General features: G+C 41.4%; 1 pseudogene; it reads right to left on the bottom strand.

Moving 5' to 3' along the window:
* LOC145399281 (uncharacterized) overlaps nt 1-4006 on the bottom strand; it is a 39639-nt pseudogene extending 35633 nt beyond the window's left edge.
* Nucleotides 4007-22102: the final 18096 nt, after the last annotated feature.

Below are 22102 nucleotides of genomic sequence, written 5' to 3'. Positions count from 1 at the left end.
CCGGCACGCCATTGTCTCGGCAACTCACCTGTTACCAGTGACCTGGCTAGTAAAGACACGCTCCTCATGGAGTAACACAAGATTAGATGATGAATGAATGAAAATACTTTCAACAGATTCCCAGGTCTTTTTCTTTCACAGCTATTAAAACTTTATCATATCTTGTCCTTCTGCCAAGTTCCATCATACTCTCTGTTTATATGCCTTCATATTATCATGCATTTAGCTGGATGTAAGGTGTTCCTATTATACTGCACATCTCCTAGTGCATGGTAATTTGGGTGAAAGAATACACTGTCGGTAAAAAATGTACACCACAAACATATCATGTACTAATGCTATTAATGGTGACATATCTTACTTGATTTCTGCCCAATATTTTTCACGGGATACTTGACATTAGTGATCTAAGCACCCAGCTCATGCTCTAACTGGCAATTGAAGTACCCCCCTCCCCATGACAAAAATAAAGCATGAGGATGCAAAAGTACCATAAAAATTGTGTTCCATTAGACCTGCCCCAGTAAAGTGAAAACAAAGATTACTCTCACTACAAGGTGGAGCACTTGCCATGTGCTTAGACATAATTATCTCATAATAAAATGTCATACAAAAAGTAAGCTGCTAACCATAGACTAACAATACATACATGTACAATATTTTTGTGTACAGATGTGCAGGATATAGTGCACCTTGCTGCCCAGTTTACTGTGTACTAAATGAATGCGCTGTACTCCTGTACAACTATCATGGTGAACAGCCCTCTCCTAATACAGTGCACTCTCAATATAATCAACTAATTTGTACCAGACCCTTGGCATTACAGCCAAACACCATGCTGTTCAATAATTTCCCAGGCGTTGTGGCTTTTACCGAACAAAGACTGTTAAATATACAGCACTGTTTGGCCGTAACTCATACACAATAACATACAGGTAGGTCTAAATGGTTATTTTCTTAATAAATGCTCTATTTACTAACTGACGTTTTTATTCTTACCTTTCTGGGAGTAACTGCACTGCAATGAAAGACTGCAAATAGACCTCAGATAAATCTACGTACATTTGTCATTCAGTATTTACATGAAAAGTGTTGGTAAAGAAAACTGACACTGTACATTACCTGTTACATTAAATACTACGTATCAGAGAATAGCAAAACAAACAGTACAGAACAGCTGCATGTACATTAAACATAAACTGCATTCCACCACTGGCACAGTCATTGAAAACCACTACAAATCTGCACTATACTGTACATTGCCCATACACTACTGTACATTTGTTGTTCGGTATTTACAGGGAAAGTGTGGGTAAACTCACTGTATATCAGCTGTTACATTACAGTAAATATTGTACTGAATTACCTAACAGAGAATAGCAATGCAAACAGTACAGAACAGCTGCATGTATATTAAACATGTGTTTAATGCACACACAGTGTGTGTGTGTGGGGGGGGGGACACAATGCTGGTAGGTGTTTCCTGCGCATCCATTCTATTACTGTACCAAACAAAGTTCTTTAAAAGAACGTTCGGCCAACTCAAAGTGGTCGTTAAAACTGAACTTCATTGAAAGAGGGTTCAGTATATTAAGGGTTTACTGTATCTAGAGTTTCATATTATTTTATCACTCATGGTTAATGGTGTCTTGGTTCAGTAGATTGTATGACATGCTACATGAGGGGTGGCCTGCCACAAGTACCAATAGTAGCTAAAGGCGCTCTACAGACCAATGCACTCAATTTTTTTTTTTTTTTTCTACAATCCACTTATAAAAATTTTCCATTACAGACGAGCAGTTAGCTGTAATTTATAAGAGTCACGTGCGCTCTCAGCTTGAATGTTGCTCACCCTTGTGGAATGGATGTGGAGAGGTTGCATTAAAACAATTACACAAAATTCAGAACAAGGCTGTTAGAATTATTAACAACCCTGCCATTACAAATAAACTACCTCCCCTACAAGTACAAAGGAATGTTGCCTCCCTTGCATTATTTGACAAAGATTTTTATGGCAAATGCTCAGACGAAGTTGCATCCATGTTGCCACCTCTCCATGCCTTCCCTCGTGCTACACGGGTATCTGGTAGCGCTCATGACTGGAATGTCATTCAGTCATATTGCAGAACTTCTGCCTATCAGAATTGTTTCATTCCCCGAACTGTATCTCTTTGGAACTCACTTTCCCAGAGATGTTTCCCTCCAAACTTCAACCTACAGCTGTTTAAGTCTGACTGTTACAGATATTTTATGAACGGAGGACACCAGTAAGCTGGTGTATGGATTATTTTTTTTTTAATCATTTGTTTTTCCTTCCTCTGTCGTTATTTAAAAAAAAAAATCCAGCCTAAGAGATAAAACATGTCTTCTCCCTCACTTGTTAGTGAATGGCACCTTGCCTAGTTAAAACCTAATTTCTTCAACAAGTTTTGCCACATTTATCATAACTATATAATTGTTCTTACACTAGAATGAACCGTCAGGTGCCAAGTGAATACGAATTTTTTCTACACAGTTTTCCAGTCATCACATTTCAAATTCTTTCACTCCTGAACTGACACTGGAGAGATCATAATAATACTGTTCACTCTATTCATCACACTTGAATTTCTTCACTCCTTAATGAATTAAACAGTGTCAGATGACATCAACTGAGTCAACTGTTTAACACATTAAGCACACTAGAAACTCTTCCCTTTACAATGATTTAATAGGTGTTTGGTGAGATTGCTTTTCAGACCAAACTGTTTACCACACTCACCACACTTGAAATTCTTCACTCCTGAATGAATTAATAAGTGTTTGGTGAGATCACCCTTCTGTGCAAATCGTCTACCAATTCATCACACTTGAAATTCTTCACTCCTGCATGAATTATTAGGTGTTTGGTGAGATCACTCTTCTGTGCAAATCGTCTACCACATTCATCACACTTGAAATTCTTCACTCCTGAATGAATTAATAGGTGTTAAGTGAGAACACCCTTCCTTGCAAATCGTTTACCACGTTCATCACACTTGAAATTCTTCACTCCTGAATGAATTAATAGGTGTTTGGTGAGACCACCCTTCTGTGTAAATAGTTTACCACATTCATCACACTTGAAATTCTTCACTCCTGAATGAATTAATAGGTGTTGAGTGAGAACACACTTCTGTGCAAATAGTTTACCACATTCATCACACTTGAAATTCTTCACTCCTGAATGAACTAATAGGTGCTGAATGAGTTGAATCTTCCTTGCAAATCGTTTACCACATTCATCACACTTGAAATTCTTCACTCCTGAATGAATTAATAGGTGTTTGGTGAGACCACTCTTCTGTGTAAATAGTTTACCACATTCATCACACTTGAAATTCTTCACTCCTGAATGAACTAATAGGTGCTGAATGAGTTGAACCTTCCTTGCAAATTGTTTACCACATTCATCACACTTGAAATTCTTCACTCCTGAATGAATTAATAGGTGTTTGGTGAGATCCCGCTTCTGTGCAAATTGTTTACCACATTCATCACACTTGAAATTCTTCACTCCTGAATGAATTAATAGGTGTTGAGTGAGATCACGGTTCTGTGCAAATAGTTTATCACATTCATCACACTTGAAATTCTTCACTGCTGAATGAATTAATAGGTGTTTAGTGAGATTACCCTTCTGTGCAAATCGTCCACCACATTCATCACACTTGAAATTCTTCACTCCTGAATGAATTAATAGGTGTTGAGTGAGATCACTCTTCTGTGCAAATAGTTTACCACATTCATCACACTTGAAATTCTTCACTCCTGAATGAATTAATAGATGTTTGGTGAGAGTACTCTTATCTGTAAATTGTTTACCACATTCATCACACTTGAAATTCTTCACTCTTGAATGAACAACTGCATGCTGGATAAGACTGTTCTTAAAAGCAAATGCTTTACCACTCTCTAAACATCTAAACTGCTTAACTTCAGCTGAGGACACTGTGTCCAGGACAGTCTCATTGTCACTGAGGAACATTTTGTCTCCCACATCACACTCTGACTGTACATCTGGTTCTTCCTTTACCACCTCCAGTATTTTGTCACCCACCTCACACTCTGACTGTACATCTGATTCTTCCTTTACCACCTCCATTATTTTTTCACTCACCTCACATTCTAACTGTACATCTGGTTCTTCCTTTACCATCTCCAGTATTTTGTCACCCACCTCACACTCTAACTGTACATCTGGTTCTTCGTTTACCACCTCCAGTATTTTGTCACCCACCTCACATTCTAACTGTACATCTGGTTCTTCCTTTACCACCTCCAGTATTTTGTCACCCACCTCACACTCTGACTGTACATCTGGTTCTTCCTTTACCACCTCCAATATTTTGTCACCCACCTCACACTCTAACTGTACATCTGGTTCTTCCTTTACCACCTCCAGTATTTTGTCACCCACCTCACATTCTAACTGTACATCTGGTTCTTCCTTTACCACCTCCAGTATTTTGTCACCCACCTCATACTCTGACTGTACATCTGATTCTTCCTTTACCACCTCCATTATATCATTCCTTCCACCTCTCTCAACTTCCACTATACTTCAGATACTCTACCCTGGTGTTAATCTTACTGTCTACCACCAACAGGATGACTTACCTTCACTGTACCAATGCTCAGTCATCAGCTGCTTCCATTACAATGAACAATAACTGTCAAAAATTCATCACTATTACTGGATAATAATTGTAATTACATAATATGGATAAAATTTCAACACAGACTATTCTTCCTTCAACCCTTTGGCTGCAACCTATCATTACACGGCCTAAATTCTTAAAAAATGAATGTGCTAATTATAACTTTGTTGTTACTTTTCCAACAGGAAATGACCATGAAGTTTCCATTTTTTGTGTGTGATAATGGTCAAAAATGCATCTTTCTCTACGAGAAAATTGTGATTCTCTGAGAAAAAAATGCAATAATTTTCGCTATTGTGTAATTTTGCAATAATGACGAGATTTATGTCAAGCAAGGTTTTTCACTTGTATATCTACACTACAAACATGTACACTGTTCTTTGGCACATAAGAGAGATCAAAATTTACCGTTCATGTACAAGAAAATTGTAATATTCTCAGAACAAAATGCGAAAATAGTTTTTGCTATTCTCTAATTTTGCTATAATGACGAGATTATTTACTTCAAGGAAGGTTTTTCACTTGTATATGTACACTATACACAATGTTTATTGGCACATAAACAAAATAAAAACTTACTGTATTTATACAAAAACAACAGATGTGTGGAAGGAAATTTGTTTTTTTCGGCTGTAGATTGAAGTCGCCTGACACATCATGAAGGATAATTAGTAGGGCGACCACAGTCACCTACCACGGCCAATGGATTAAACAGTGCTAACACGTGAATGCTTCTGAACCGTAACTTTAAATATCCAGATCACTGTTGAGTCAAGCTGTCAATTCAGACTGATATTACCACCATCTTCCTTATTTCAATAGCTGCTACCTACTGTCTCTGCAGCAACAGATACTGCAAAGGATACCACACCAGGTAAATCATCCAAAATCAGTTCCTATGTGAGAAAAAACAAATCTTCCACAGGACACTACATAGATAATAACCCATAAGTTGTTGGCCGAGGTACCTCTTGCTGGATGTGCTAACACAACATAAGATGTGCCCTCAGTCCTGTTTTATACTTATCATCCATTACTCAGGCAGCACCCTGATGACGACAGTGTTTACGACTGCTTTACTGCTCTGACTCCAGCTGTGAACCTGGAACAACAACTGCCATTAGACCAGCATCTCCATCAACTTAATAACACTGTCCAGTGAACCCTAATTTTGCATGAGCGCATTTATGCTATGTGGGGAAAGAAAAAAAAAAGTTCTCATTCATTTTTATGGTTATTCAATTGGCTGAGCAATAAAAGACATATGAAAATGTATATAAAAAAAGCTAAAGAAAAAAATGCTGTGTCAGTCTTATTATGGGCTGGTTTGCAAATCTCTGTATACAACATGAACTCTTACAGGCAAAAAATACACTTAACATTTAATATCACTTTACTGTGCCATTCATGATCAATACATCTTTAACTGTTAAAATGTGACATTCCTTCCATAAGTAATGATAAAGTAACTGCTATATTACTTTTGGAATGTATTCTGAATTTCCTGCCACGTCATTACTATGCATCAGAGACATGGATAACACCAATGGTGGCACAGTTTGACAGTAAGCCATAGTATACTGGAAGCATTCCTGTACTGGAAATACACTTTTTACAGAGCCAAGAGTGGGATCTTTGGGAAAATTTCTGATTCACTTTTCCCCAATACCAAAAAAAAAAAAAAAAGGGGGAGTCTTAAGCTTCTTTTTGTGCAGATTCCATTTGCACAATGCACAGTATAACTTGGGAATACTGTACAATAGTCATGCAAAACAATGATTTACAGTACAACACTTTATAAAGGCAGAGCCAGAAACATCAACATGAAGATCTGAGTCTTGGCACAATCATTACCTTTTAGTTGGGGTCTGCAGAGTCCACATCAGCTCCTCTGATGAACTGATTACAAACTGCCTTGTGCATGTCCAGTTGCTCTCTCATCACACACCTGAATCACAGATCACTTCATTACATACAGAACAGTAGACTATCTAGTGGACAAGTAATTAATGTTACATCAACACAATTATGTAATACTTTTAGAAGTCATTGGCCTGGCATCAAGAGATTAATGTGTACTTCCTATGGAAATACAGAAACCAATAAAGCTTAAATGTAAAGTATGCCTAAAACAATGATACATACAGCAACTTTAGTTACATAATTTAAACAATGACTGAAGGTAGTAGGTGGTGGGAACCATCATCCACTCACGTTTCTGCCCGGAATCGTGCTAAGTCTGTTCTTCGCTCTACTAAAAATAATTTCATCCATACTAAATGCTCTCAACTCTCCAACACGAATTCTTCCTGCTCCTTTTGACACCTTGCCAAAAATCTTTCTAACAACTTTAACTCATCATCCTTCCCTCCTCTTTTCTACTCTGATGGTTCTGTAGCTATTTCTTCTACTGATAAAGCAGATCTCTTCGCACAGACTTTCTCCTCCAATTCCACCTTAGACAATTCCGGTACTGTTCCTCCATCACTTCCCCCCTCTGACTTCCTCATGGCTGACATTAAAATTTCTTCAGTTGATGTATTTTCTGCCATCAATGGCCTCAGTACTAACAAGACATATGGGCCTGATGGGGTCCCTCCTGTTGTTCTCAAGAACTGTGCTTCTGTGCTTACACCCTGCCTAGGCAAACTCTTTTGCCTTTGTCTGTCAACTTGTACCTTTCCTTCTTGCTGGAAGTTTGCTCTCATTCAGCCGGTCCCAAAGAAGGGTGACCACTCCCAACCCTCCAACTATCGTCCAATTGCTTTAACGTCCTGTACTTCAAAAGTTTTCGAGTCAATTCTCAATAGAAAAATTTTAAGGCATCATTCCTATCACACCCTTCTTTCCGATCGTCAGTACGGGTTCCGTCAGGGACCCTCCACTGGCGATCTTCTCACCTACCTTTCAGACTCCTGGTCATCCTCCTTTCGGGACTTTGGCGAAAGCTTTGCCATTGCACTTGACATCTCAAAGGCTTTCGATCGAGTCTGGCATAAATCTTTAATTTCCAAACTGCCCTCCTACGGTTTCTATCCTTCTATCTGTGCCTTCATCGCTAGCTTCCTTTCTGGTCGTTCTATAGCCGCTGTTGTAGATGGCCATCGTTCTTCTCCTAAATCTATCAACAGTGGTGTTCCTCAGGGCTCCTGTCCTATCTCCAACTCTCTTCCTTTTATTCATCAATGATCTTCTAAGCTGTACATCTAACCCTATCCACTCATACGCTGATGACTTCACCCTTCACCTTTCCATTCCGTTCCCGCAACGCCCATCTCAACAGTTACTTCAACAAACAAGGGATGAGGCTATGGCACACCCAATGTCTGACTTGGCTCGTATCTCTGACTGGGGTAAAAATAATATGGTTGTTTTTAATGCATCTAAGACTCAGTTCTTACACCTATCAACCTGACAAAATCTTCCACAGGTATACCCACTAATGTTTAATAATATTCAGCTTAATCCTGCATCATCCTTGAACATTCTTGGGGTTTCATTTACTCGGGACTTATCTTGGAAAGATCATATTACATCTCTTGTAAAATCTGCTCCCAAGAGATTGGGTGTGTTAAGCCGACTCCGCTCTTTCCTTACCCCTGCACAATTGTTGACTCTATACAGGGGTTTTATCCACCCCTGTGTGGAGTACAACTCTGTGTGGGGAGGCTCCCCACATACAGCTCTTGTCAATAGGGTAGAGTCAAAGGCTTTTCGTCTCATTAACTCTCCTCCTCTTACTGACTCCCTTCAACCTTTGTCTCTTCGCCGCACTGTTGCATCTTTATCTCTTTTCTATCGCTACTTTAATGGTCACTGCTCCTCTGAACTGTCAGCTTGCATTCCTCCACCTCCACAACTGGTGCGTAGCACCCGTCTGGCAGCAAACCCTCATCCCTTTTCTGTCCAACTCTCTAATGCAAGAGTTAACCGTTACTCCCAGGCTTTCATTTATGCAACAGGTCAGCTCTGGAACTGTCTCCCTCTGTCTGTATTTCCTGCTGCCTATGATCTCCAGTCTTTCAAACGCAGTGTGTCCAGGCATCTCAAAATAATCGGATCTTGAATTTGGCTCTCTATTGTATTTTGTTTTTCTCTTGGAAGGAACTGTTATTTCGGGCTCATGGCCTTTGGTTCCATCTTCCTCGCATAAAAAAAAAATATATAAAAAATAAACTTGATGTATGGTAGTACTGAACATTTCCCTTCCCCCTTCTCATTTTATTTCTGTGTCTGCCTTTCTCTCATCTTACCTCTCCCTTACCTTTCTGTTACTTTTTATTACTCTTCTTTCCATATCAGGTGGGTCTACTGTATGCTCATTGACAAGCCTAATAGTTTCCTATAACCCAGTAACCCATAACAACTCTGGTTGGTAACAATATAGGCTAACCAAATGACAGGATGAAATGAAGCCTGCTATGGTGCCCCTATTAGCTGGGTGGAAAGATGCAAATGTGGCATTCATCCAGGAACCAAACCACACTATTCCATGCACCTTGCTTGGGTTAGGCACTGTCAGCCACAAAGGAACATCAGGTCATTACATGGGACAACCCTGTAATGCTGCTTGCCTGTAGCTGATGGGTCTGCTTGGCCGGACAGTCTGGGGCTGATCAGAAACAAAATACAACAACTGACTATCACACATCTGGCAAGTCCTATGGGGTGAATATGGGTGCCAAGTTAGTCTACTCCACTTAGTGCCACCTCTGCACCACTAAACAATAGGTAGCTACTGATTGTTCTCATATTAGTTTCCTAATGTAGACTGGATGCTTCCAATACCAGCCTAGAGCTGTTACACTGACTTAGTCTACGTCCTGTCACCGCCAAAACCCTCTAGAATCATAGGACTGACATTCTACGTTCTGTCACCACCAAATCCCTTTAGAATTATAGGACGTTAAAAATGGTAACTGCACTGGATTCAGTCATACGAGGTTATAACCATATCACGACACCTAAACGGATTGTAGTAGCATGATGCACCTCTAGATGGCAGTACTAACATGCATTATGAGTAAGTGTGCCACACGGTGAGGAGCTAGGCAGACGTGGGGATTTGTGACATTCATTTGTTTGCTCTTGTGCATGTGTCGTCAGGTGATTTTTAGGATAGATATGAAAAAGGAAGTGTGAATTCCCGATGTCACTAATCAAGGGAAAAATGCCACTCTTCACCAGATTATATAATTTTCGACATCAAAGTCGGTCAACTAAACCCCATTCATTTTATGTGCCCTCTTTGTCACTGAAAAGAAGGCAGAAATTATAACAACATTATTTTTATTTACTGCTACAAGGAAGAGAGGCTGTAATATAGTCAAATAGAATAAAAAATTGGTTGGCTGAGTCTACCATCTCTGTATTGGGACGGTTATTATTCTTTTCTATCTTAAATATTGTTACGGAACAGAGAAAGATAATGTACACTTTAAGTGAGAATACTAAAAATCACTACTGTCCCGTAAAGTTCCAGGTTCAAAACAAAGAGTTAGGTAAAATTACAAGTTAAAGTTTAATGCTTAAACTAACAACAAAACATTCAGAACTCATAAGGATAATGTAATGGCAAATAAACAGGTTAAATATATGGTTAACTGCAATAGCCTCTATTAACAAGAAATTAGCAAGAGTAAATTTATCTAAGTCAGCCCTGATAAAATGACAATACTGGATAATACTCAGTGAATGCGAGATATATTATTACAGATACAAATTATTATTAATGATGGCTGATAGTAAAACTTTACATAAATTACAAAAAAAAAACTCACTAGGCCTACAAATCAACACCTTATGCTATACAGTACAAGGAAAAAATGCAATAACAGTTATACTCAAATTACACACAGCTGCTAGAAGTTTGGAGATTTCTTGAGCACTCACAATAATAATAACTATACAGGGGAGGACAGAGATGTGAACAAAATGAGGAGCAGATCTAAGTGGCAATGATGCAGAGACTGAGCTCATTATATAGGGGCCAGCAGAGCTTGATACAACTTGTAAGAAGGACGTGCAAATGAAGCCATGGGGACATAGAGTTGACAATCCCGCTCTGGACAACAGAAAGGACGACTTACTCTACTATAACGGTAGAAGGGGGGGACTGAGGCAGAACACGCTCGTGATCAAACATGCAGCATACTGTGCGTTAAAATTACACAAAGGATGATGAAATCATAGGCTATGTAACACCTCCCCACAAAGAAAAAAGAAATTTACAAAGGAAATTTCTTATTACTCTAAAGCAATCTGTATATGGCATTACAGAACATGCAAAGGTCTTTCCTAGTGTTACAAAACATGAGATCTCCCTAGCACGTTCAGTCATAGGTACTTGCCAGTATCCCTTTAACAAATCAAACTTACTTATGTACCTAGCCTTTCCGATCTTGTCTATGCAATCTTCCACGCGAGGGAGAGGGTAAGTGTCTGTTTTGGTTATCTGATTAACACGTCTGTAGTCAATGCAAAGCCGCTGTGACCCACCTGGCTTAGGGACCAGAGTGACAGGAGAACTCCACACGCTCTGACAGGGCTCAATCATCTTGTGGTCCAACAGGTAGCCAAGCTCCTTCTGGATGAGAGGAACTTTCACTGGGTTCACACGGTAAGGAGGCAATTTAATTGGCTTTGCGTCTCCAACATCGACATCATGCATCAACACAGTGGTTCTTCCTGGAGTAGCACGGAACACTTGCGGGTACTCCTGCAGTAATGCCGAAAACTCCTGCCTTTCCTTGGGAGGTAGATGAGAAAGCTTAGTCTGGAGATCATTCATGATATCAGGATTCTTCCCCAAACTATCACTCAGGCTCATACTGCATGGGAGAGCTTCACTTGCAGACTCGGGTGGAACAGCTACAGTGCAGACTGGATTATTTTCGTCCCGCCTGTGATATAACTTTAGCATGTTGATGTGACATAGTTGCTTGTTCTTTCTACGATCTGGTGTGGCGATGACATAGTTGACATCACTGAGTTTCTTCTCCACGAAATAAGGACCACTAAACTTGGCTTGAAGAGGTTGCCCATGAACCGGTAGCAGAATCAAAACCTGATCTCCTGGCTGAAAGTGGCGTAACCTGGACTTCTTATCATACCAAGTCTTCATCTTCTCCTGAGCAGCTCCTAAATTCTCTCTCGCCAGCTGTAAAGCAGTGGACAGCCGTTCTTTGAAATTCATCACATACTCCAGCAGGTTGACGTCATCTTCCTCCGACAGCCAGCATTCCTTGAGTAACTTAAGGGGTCCTCTTACTTCATGGCCAAACAGTAGTTCAAAAGGTGAGAAGCCCAGTGATTCATTTGGAGATTCTCTTGCAGCAAACACAACGAATGGAAGACCTTTATCCCAGTCTTTCTGATGTTCCAAACAGTATTTCTTGAGCATCGATTTGAGTGTTTGATGATATCTCTCCAACGCTCCTTGGGTCTGGGGATGGTAAGCTGAAGACGTGATCTGGGTGATGCCCAACTCTTTCAGAGACTGCTTGAAAACATTTGACGTGAAGTTACTTCCCCGGTCTGACTGTACCTCCTGGGCAGACCAAACTTTGTGAAGAACCCCAGCATTTTCTTAACCACGTTCTTTGCTGAGATATTTCTAAGTGGAATGGCTTCAGGATAACGAGTAGCCATATCAATCAGGGTCAACACATAAGAAAATCCTGAAGAAGTCTTAGGAAGAGGCCCACAATATCCACCAACACACGGGTGAAAGGCGCCTCAAAAGGAGGAATGGGAACTAGAGGTGCAACCTTTTCGGTCTGATTACACTTCCCCACAACTTGACAGGTGTGACAAGACTTACAATACCAGGAAACATCCCTGAAGATACCTGGCCAGTAGAAGTGTTTCAAAATGCGTGCCACAGTCTTCCTCACTCCAAGGTGTCCTGCCAGACTGGTATCATGAGCCACTCGAATGATATCCTGCCTACAAACACGAGGGATGACAACTTGATGTACAACCTCCCATTCACAGTCGGCTGATGCTGTTGGGGGTCTCCACTTCCTCATAAGTACTCCTGACTTTACATAATAACAAGTAGAAGCACCGGCTGACTCTTCTTCACTGTAAACAGAGTTAGCTAGACCTTTCAACTCAGGGTCAGCAACCTGCAACTCAACCAACTCTTGACGAGACAAATTATCAACACTACGGGGTACTGCCTCATCTGGTGAGTGGTCCAAATTAGCAAGAAAGGTGTCAGCTAGGATAACATCATCATCATCATTATCCTCTAAATCACCAGTAACTTTAGACTTAGCCCTAGTGACAGCACATGCAGGGAACACATCAGGGACATTACAATCCTGGGCCGCAGCCACTGGCTCACTAGACAACTGAGGAGCTGGACACACTTGACTTCCACCAATATCATTTCCAAGTAAGAAAGTTACACCTGACATTGGGAGTGTCTCAACCAACCGAACCATAACGGAACCATTAACAAAACCAGACTCTAAATTCACTCTGCACAGAGGGACAGAGAAGTAATTATTCCCTACACCTTGTAAGATTACAGTTTCATCAGAGGAATTAACATTAGAGCCTAGAACACTGGTCAGCATAAGGGATTGGCAAGCACCTGTATCACGATATATTTGAACTGATTTCCTGTCATTACTGTCCAGAGGACTGACAAAACCATCAGACAGGAAATTAGCACATGAACTCTTGAGAGTGTCACCCATGTTACTGCTCAAAAGAGGAGCTCCATCATGAGAATTTAAGTTACCCCTCAAAGCAGGTTCAGTTAACTCAGTTAAAGAATTCTGGGAACTCTCAAGGGTGGACACTAGACCAATTGACTGAATATTTAAAGACTCCTTTTTGTTCACATCACGCTGTCTCCTGAAACATTTCTCCGTAGTATGACCAAACTTACTACAATAAGTACATTTACTTTTCTGAAATCTAGAGGTGAAGCTGGTATTTACTTCCTGAGAAACATCATCTTTGTTCTCTTTCCTGTTACCTGTACTCTGAGTAGAGGCAACGTACTTACTCTCAGCTTTCCCTTTTTCTCTAGAATATCTCTTGTGAGTGAGAACATACTCATCAGCTAAAACTGCAGCATCAGACAAATTATCTATTCTTTTCTCATCAAGATATAGGCTTACATCTTTACTAATACACCTTTTGAAGTCCTCCAGCAAAATCATCTGCTTAAATTTACCAAAATCAGAATCCACATTCTTAGAATTTAACCACTCCTCTAACAAATCTTCTTTGATTTTTGCATACTCAACATGGGATTGCTTATCTTGCTTGTAAGTTGTCCTAAATTTTACTCTATAGGCTTCAGGAACAAGCTCATAGGCCTTAAGAATCAAGCTCTTAACTACATCATAATTATCAGATTGATCCTGAGGCAAAGATGCATAAGTTACTTGAGCTTTACCGGTGAGAACAGTTTGAAGGAGTACTGGCCAATACTCCTTGGGCCAACTAAAACCTGTAGCTACCCTCTCAAACAACTGAAAATACTTTGTTAAATCAGATTCATTAAAAGGAGGGACAAGTTTAACATTTTTAGCCACATCAAAATCATCAGAGCTAGATGATCCAGTTCCACCTTGTTTCATGCGATACTCATGGTCTGCCTGAATCCTAGCAAGTTCAACTTGTGCGTGAAACTCAGCCTCCTTAACATCAGCCTCCTTAGCACGTGCTTGAAATTCAGCTTCCTTCACACGAGCCTCCTGCAGGGCTAGCTGTAACTTAGCTAATTCAATCTGCGTTTGCTCATTTGGAGGAGTTACATTAAACAAGCTTTCATTAATCATGTCAACAATTTGATCTTTAGAATGATGAGAGCGAACAGCAATTCCCAATTGTTGAGCAACAAGCTTAAGTTCATTCTTTGTTCTGTTTTCTACATCACACACTGTTTGCACATTTGACAAAAAATCTTTGGCTTCATCAAGTGTAGAAATAGTAGACATCATGAATAAATCACAGTCACAAAATATCAAGCAATATCCTTATGATAATATCCTGAATATCCTGATGAGAGGTCGCCAAATTTATGTTACGGAACAGAGAAAGATAATGTACACTTTAAGTGAGAATACTAAAAATCACTACTGTCCCGTAAAGTTCCAGGTTCAAAACAAAGAGTTAGGTAAAATTACAAGTTAAAGTTTAATGCTTAAACTAACAACAAAACATTCAGAACTCATAAGGATAATGTAATGGCAAATAAACAGGTTAAATATATGGTTAACTGCAATAGCCTCTATTAACACGAAATTAGCAAGAGTAAATTTATCTAAGTCAGCCCTGATAAAATGACAATACTGGATAATACTCAGTGAATGCGAGATATATTATTACAGATACAAATTATTATTAATGATGGCTGATAGTAAAACTTTACATAAATTACAAAAAAAAACTCACTAGGCCTACAAATCAACACCTTATGCTATACAGTACAAGGAAAAAATGCAATAACAGTTATACTCAAATTACACACAGCTGCTAGATGTTTGGAGATTTCTTGAGCACTCACAATAATAATAACTGTACAGGGGAGGACAGAGATGTGAACAAAATGAGGAGCAGATCTAAGTGGCAATGATGCAGAGACTGAGCTCATTATATAGGGGCCAGCAGAGCTTGATACAACTTGTAAGAAGGACGTCCAAATGAAGCCATGGGGACATAGAGTTGACAATCCCGCTCTGGACAACAGAAAGGACGACTTACTCTACTATAACGGTAGAGGGGGGGACTGAGGCAGAACACGCTCGTGATCAAACATGCAGCATACTGTGCGTTAAAATTACACAAAGGATGATGAAATCATAGGCTATGTAACAATATCCATAAGCTTTATTTTACATTCATTTCATGTATTTGTTCATCAAAACAAAAATAGTGTTACAAGAAACATGTAACGATTCTTCGTTAAAAAACAGTAGCACAACACGGCTGAAGATCATATGTTACGATCATAAACAACAGCAAAGTCACGTGTATCTACTGCCCAGCTGGACCTGCTGTATAAAGATCACGGAAAACCATTGCATAGAAAAATGGACAGTGCCTAGACTGAAGTTTTTCCTGAAGTCAATAGGAATACCCTGTTCAGGGTACACAAAACCCCAGCTGGTTAGACTTTTTGTACAGTACTTTGGAGCCCTCGGCATCGTCGGATATCGGCCGGCAGTCTCGTCTCTGCACAATTTCGGCTTTAAACATTGTACAATTTTCATATGAAAAACTTTGCAGATTTTCTTCAGCATTTTGGGGATGAAGCATTGTTCTTTTAGAAAACTAAATTATATGGTTTTCAAACCAAAGATGCAGCTAGAGACTTGTAAAATAAGTAATGAATGCTGCCACTCCCAGTGTGCTTTCACAGCTTCTATAGTAACGTTTTGCTGCATTTATCACACTAAAGCATCTAGGAAATTATCTAGGAAATTAGTATAACTACTAAAGAATAATATCATGAAGAGCTTACCTACGGTATATCAATAACTATCACGGGTGAGATTTTTAAAGATATGTGATTTCTGTGGTGTCTGCATGAGTAGCCTGACCTCCATATTGACCTAGCTGGTGATCAATGGTAACTCTTGAGTTAGTGACGGTGTGAATTTGCATCAAATTTTCTGCAAATCTCAAGAAAAATGCAAATGAGACCCTGACAATGATTCAGCAAGTGTTTGGTGAGCAATCTTTCGGTTGGACACCGGTGATTCAGTGGCAGGTAGGTTCAAAGCCGGTCAAACATCAGTTGACAATGACAACCACACAGGGAGGTCCTCAACCAGCACAACTCAGAATGTCGCAAAATTTTAGCGGCTCATTCATAAGGATCGACATTGGAACATTCACGATATTGGTGAGGAGATGGGAATTGGTTTTGTGACATGTCAGAGGATTCTCACTGAAGAATTGGCAAGAGCCAAATCACAGCCAAATTTGTCCCCCAGGCTCCCTGACAACTGACCACATGCTGCAATGCGTTGATGTCTGCAATGAGATTCTTGAACTCACCTCAGAAGATGAACCCTTCTTGTCCAGGCCCTCTGTGACATTTTTCTGTTCCCAAAAATGAAAATTAGGCTGAGAGCGCATTGTTTTGATACCACTGAGGACATCCAGAAGGAATAGCAGGCGGTGCTTGACAATCGTCGAAAAGGTCTTCCAGAGAGCGTTCCAGCAATGAAGGAAGTGCTGGGATCAGTGCATCAATGCGCAAGGGAACTACTCTGAGGGTGATGGTGGCCAATACGAGCTATGGTGAGTTATCAAATTTATATAGCATTAGTCCAGAAAATATTGGATAACACCTTGTATATAACCTCTCCAGTTCAGTATATTTTTCCAGAAGCTGAATTAACTCGTCCATACACAGTAATCCCTCCAATATCCGACGTAATAGAGCCATAGGCAGATCTGGATAGTGGTCCTGTCCGGATATTGGGCCCCAGCTTCTGGACTTGTACTTATGGACCCTAACTCAGAAAAAGACCTATACAACTCCCTCTGGACAAGCATAGCACCTATTTAAGACCCAAATCACACCGATAAGGGACATAAAAGACTGAAATAAATGCAAAAGAAGCATAAAACAAGGTTATTGAGGTAGGTTCATACAATATTCAACATTCTGGGTACGTACAAGTCCCTGGCTCCTGGACTGGTAGCTATAGACCCTAACCTAGCCTACGGTAACTCAGAAAAACACCTCCCTACTGCACATGCATAGCACCTAAGACACAGCATATTCACACCAATAAGGGACATAAAAGAGTGAAATGAGGTGTTTGAGGTAAGTATTGTATGGAAAATACAGTAGAGTATAGTATGAAACATTCTGCCTACTTACAGCAAGTCCATGGCCATCTCGATGAATAACCGCCTCCTCTCAGACTCTGACAGTAAGAAGGATTTCCTGAAGCACTTGCAGTACACTGTTCATGAAGTCTTGCACTGAACTGTCATTCGCACTCAGAAGTCCATTCTCTTCACAGTGTGAACTCTTGTCTAACTTATGCTCCATTGTAAATTAATAAGTGTTGCACTCTGCACTTTAAGTCTTTCCACTCTTATAACCATTTTCTAAAGCAAAAACACACAAGTTTATTTACGTTAAATTCAGTCCAAAAATTGTTTGTCTTTTCACTTACAACTGTAAATCCTTGACTGCACAACACTGTAAATTCCTGTGTGGTCTAGTGGAGAAGCTCTTGGCGTCTATTCACTGTCAGAGTCCAAGAGTATTGCTGGCAGGTGACCTAGGGGTGCGTCGCTGGGTCATGGTGATGGCGTACCCACTGCAGACGACTCTGAAGACAGACGCAAACTCACGTCGAGTGGTGACTCCATCGTGGCTGATATGCTGGGCTGTGGCTCGGAGCATGAGGGCCTGTCTTGGGGAGGCAATGGAGTGGAGCCAGGGCTGGGCACAGCGGGGGTCACGGGCCTGAAAAAACTGTCAATCGTTGATTGACGCAAGGAACGACGATTCTGACGATTAATGATGCGCTGCCTGAAAGCACGCACTTCCTCCACAAGTCCCAAAGGCCCCATCTCCCTGTCGCAGTCCAGGTGTTCCAGGTAGTCCAGAACGAACTATAGGTGTTCCCGGAGTGCGCTCAGCTTGAGGATGGCTGGAATTGTGTCATGCTGAGAGGAGTCCGCATCATCGTCGTCGTCCTCATCGGAATCTTCAAGCTGGGTACTGACACCTGCAACTGAAGATGCGATCTCGATATCAGACAGGGTCTGATACCCAGGATCGCCCTCATCATCATCCAACCACTCACGTACGTCGTCCACATCAACATCGTCGCCATGCGTACGTAGACGTGCATGGAAGTCATCCACATCAAAACCTAGGAAATCGTACTCCATATCCGTTCCGAGAAGCAGGTGAGACCAACCATTTTCTAGAGTCTTGACAGGGATTTCCTTCCATGCACTGGCCCAGTTGTAGGTTGCAGACTTGATGTTGTAGCGGCAAAGGTTTTCCAAACTCCGCTGGCCTCGCGTGTCCCGTCCCTCCCTGCGCTCGTCCTCATCCTCGAGAACAACCATCACCTCGTCCGGGATCTTCCTTCTGTACAGCCTCTTCGTTGCCACGATCACTCCTTGGTCCATTGGTTGGATAAGAGCAGTCGTATTAGGTGGCAGAAACATGCACCTAATGCGGCCATTCTCAGCCACCAAGTCCTTGTCGCACGGGTGGGCAGGTGCATTGTCGAGGAGAAGGAGCGCCTTTACCTGGTTGCGTGGGATTCCCAGTTTCTCCGTCTGGTAATGTATGACCTCCTTGACAAAATGGCGGTGGAACCAGTCTTTGAAGACCTGGGCTGTGAACCATGCCTTGAAAGAATGGTACCAGATGACAGGAAGGACATCCATCACCCCACGAAGACACCGAGGCTGCTTTGTGCAGCCAACAATAACGGGCTTAAGCCGGTGCATGCCGTTAGCATTGGCACAACACAAAGCAGATATCCGTTGCTTGGAGAGCTTGCGACCAGGTACACGCTTCTCCGTCTCCTCGGCTAGAGTCTTCGTTGGCAAAGAGCGATAGAATAAACCAGTTTCGTCAGCGTTGTAGACTTGACCGAGAGTGAGGCCCTCCCTGTCGATCAATCCCTTCACCTTGTGCCAAAACTCGTCAACTCCATCCTCGTTAGCGTCCAAAGCTTCACCATGAGCCTTACGGTTGGTAAGGCCATGCCGTACCTTAAATGCGAAGAGCCAACCCTCGGATGCCTTGAAGTCTAGGGCGTCGTGAAGCCTGGCGAACTTCTCAGCAGCAGCCTTCAGCTCCGTACCACGTACCATCACACCAGCAGCACATTGATGTCGATACCAAATCAACGTGGAAGGGTCAACTTCAGCAAACTTGGGAGTAAACATCACCTTCCTCACCACATTGCGTCTGCTTCTCGACGAGAAGTCAGCCGTGTACTGCATGAGTTTGTCTCGGGATCTCTTAATATCGAAGTAGATTGGGCCAGGTTAAACTCGCGGAGGATGCGTGAAGAAGACCACCCCGCATCTACTTTCTCCAATATCTCCTGCTTCCTCTCCAGAGTTAACACCACTCTCTTCCTCTTCTCAGGCGGCGGGGCCATCATCACACACACGAAGGAGAGGTACGAGAGCAGCAGGAGTGTCTGCAGCAGGTAAGGCACCACCACAAAAGCGAGCACGTTGGCAGCCATGACGACAAGCGTTCACTCGCGATGAGAGACAGGCGGAAAGTGGGGAGGATGCAGGGGCGCTCTAGTGGACGTCGGAGGAATGACGCGCCAAAACAAAGCTGTTCCGTGCCCCGCCCGCCAAGTTCAAGTTACGGGCGGGATTTTTTGTTTTTTTCGAATTTTTGCAGTTTTCGGACCATTTTGGGAATATTGGATCCCAGGACCGATTATGTCCGGTTAGTGGGGATGTTCGGATATTGGTCGTTCGGATATTAGAAGGATTACTGTATATCCAAAATAACTGAAGATAGGACAATATGAGCCTTGTTCAGTACTTATTATTACAAGCCAAACCTTACAGTACCTATTCAAACACACGTCTTACCTAACTTTAATTGTCTAACCTAACAATATAAACAAGCCCAACCAAAAATAACCTACTGGTAACCTAACTTACGCAAGCCAACCCTAACCTAACCTAACACAGTCAAAACTAACTTTATTTAACCATAAACTAGCCCAATCTAACCTATGGTAACTTATCCAAACTGAAATATCATAAATTAGGTTTTGGAAGTGGTGGCAACCATCATCTACTTGATGTAGTGCTGCCTACTTCTTCCTTAGCCTACATCATTCTTTTCTGTGCCTGCACTCCTCTTTTCCTATTACTCCTATCTTTTCCTGTCAATTCTTATTGCTATTCTTTCCTTTACAGGTGTCTTTACATTGAGTGACATGCCAAATGGTTTCCTGTAAGCCAAAAAACCATTTACAATGCTGGGTGGTAACCATATAACCAAATCATATGTGCTCCCTACGTGTCAGCAAGTGGGTTGGTGGAGGGTGCCCCTCCCCATAAAACAACTAACTCAATGACAAATGGCCACCCCTTACAGGATTGTGGCATCTGGCAATAGAGAGATAGATAGATAATAATTTGGCAATAAAGCATTTATTTAAGGTGGAAATACAAGAACTACAAGTCTTTCACCACTGCCTTACATTCAGTGGAATCAGCTGTTTTTTGTTTATGATTTACACTGGGCCTGGCATGATGCAGTACCTTGATCCATGATGTGTGTGGTATCTAACCCACAGAATGCTTACCTTACCATGTATTTATCATAATACAAGCTCATCTAAGTCTCTATTTTTGGTAATAATTAGTAATGCCATTGAGTGATTTGCTTCTGTTGGTGGCCTTCATGCCAGCCACCTCAACCTGTAGCCCTGTCCCACTCCAGGACTTTGTGTGTGTGTTTTGCTTTTTTTTTTTTTTTTTTTTTTTTTGGGGGGGGGGGGATTGTGCTTTATACATGGCAGGAAATACAGTGGGTTGGGTTGTTATGAAAATTTAGAGTAGCTCTGGATAAATCAGCAAAGATAAGCATAATTTAGTGCCAAAAACAGCATGCCAAGATGGTGTCCATCTGTCTTCAGCACACCACAAGATGGTGTAGTAGCAGTAGTAGTTGTTCCCTAGGCAGTCTGGCCAAACAGCCATGAGTCCCTAAGGAAGGCCATGGCCGAGACCGGGCTTTCCCATAGAGTTCTCAAGAAGCGATGTTGTGCTGTTGGCGTAGGTCAGTGTGTGCAATGCAGTCTTCCATAATGTGCCTAATAGTATGGGGTGCTGTGTTGCATCCTGGACAGACATCAGCGACGGGGTCATCCAGCCTCTTTCTGATAACTTAGAGGGCTGGATGATGCCCACATCTCAGCCTGGCCTAGGTGGACCCTGTGCCTCACCACGAGGGAGATGGATTCACAATGGTGGATATCTGAGAGGCTGTGCATGCAGTTGTGTACTGTCTTTTGAGTGACTGAATGAAAGCGGCGTAGTGATTTGAGTACGGATATAGCTTCTGCAAGCTGGTCTGAGGCAGGTACGGGGAAGAGATGACAGTACAGTAATACCTCGATATACGATACCCTCAGATGCTTGATACCCAGAAGCTTAATGATGGGGGTAGAAACTGCACTAGAAATTGCACCATACCCCCGCCTCTAACAATGGCTAAACCTCGGTTAAATGATGGGTTTTGATTTTCTTACCGATTTTGATATTTTTAGACTAAAATTGTGTGTTTAGGTTAATTCTTATAAACTGTTTTTAGACTCTGATTAATGTGTTTTAGCCATGGAGGTGGGGTGAACATTGTCATTTTGGGGTACAGTTTACTACACAGCCTGATTTTCTCCAGACATATCTGATGATGTTCAGAT

Source organism: Coenobita brevimanus, chromosome 48 (genome assembly GCF_032717465.1).
Source record: "Coenobita brevimanus isolate Jiangsu-jjx chromosome 48, ASM3271746v2, whole genome shotgun sequence".
Taxonomy (NCBI): Eukaryota; Metazoa; Arthropoda; class Malacostraca; order Decapoda; family Coenobitidae; genus Coenobita; species Coenobita brevimanus.
This window is presented reverse-complemented; position numbering and strand designations above follow the sequence as displayed.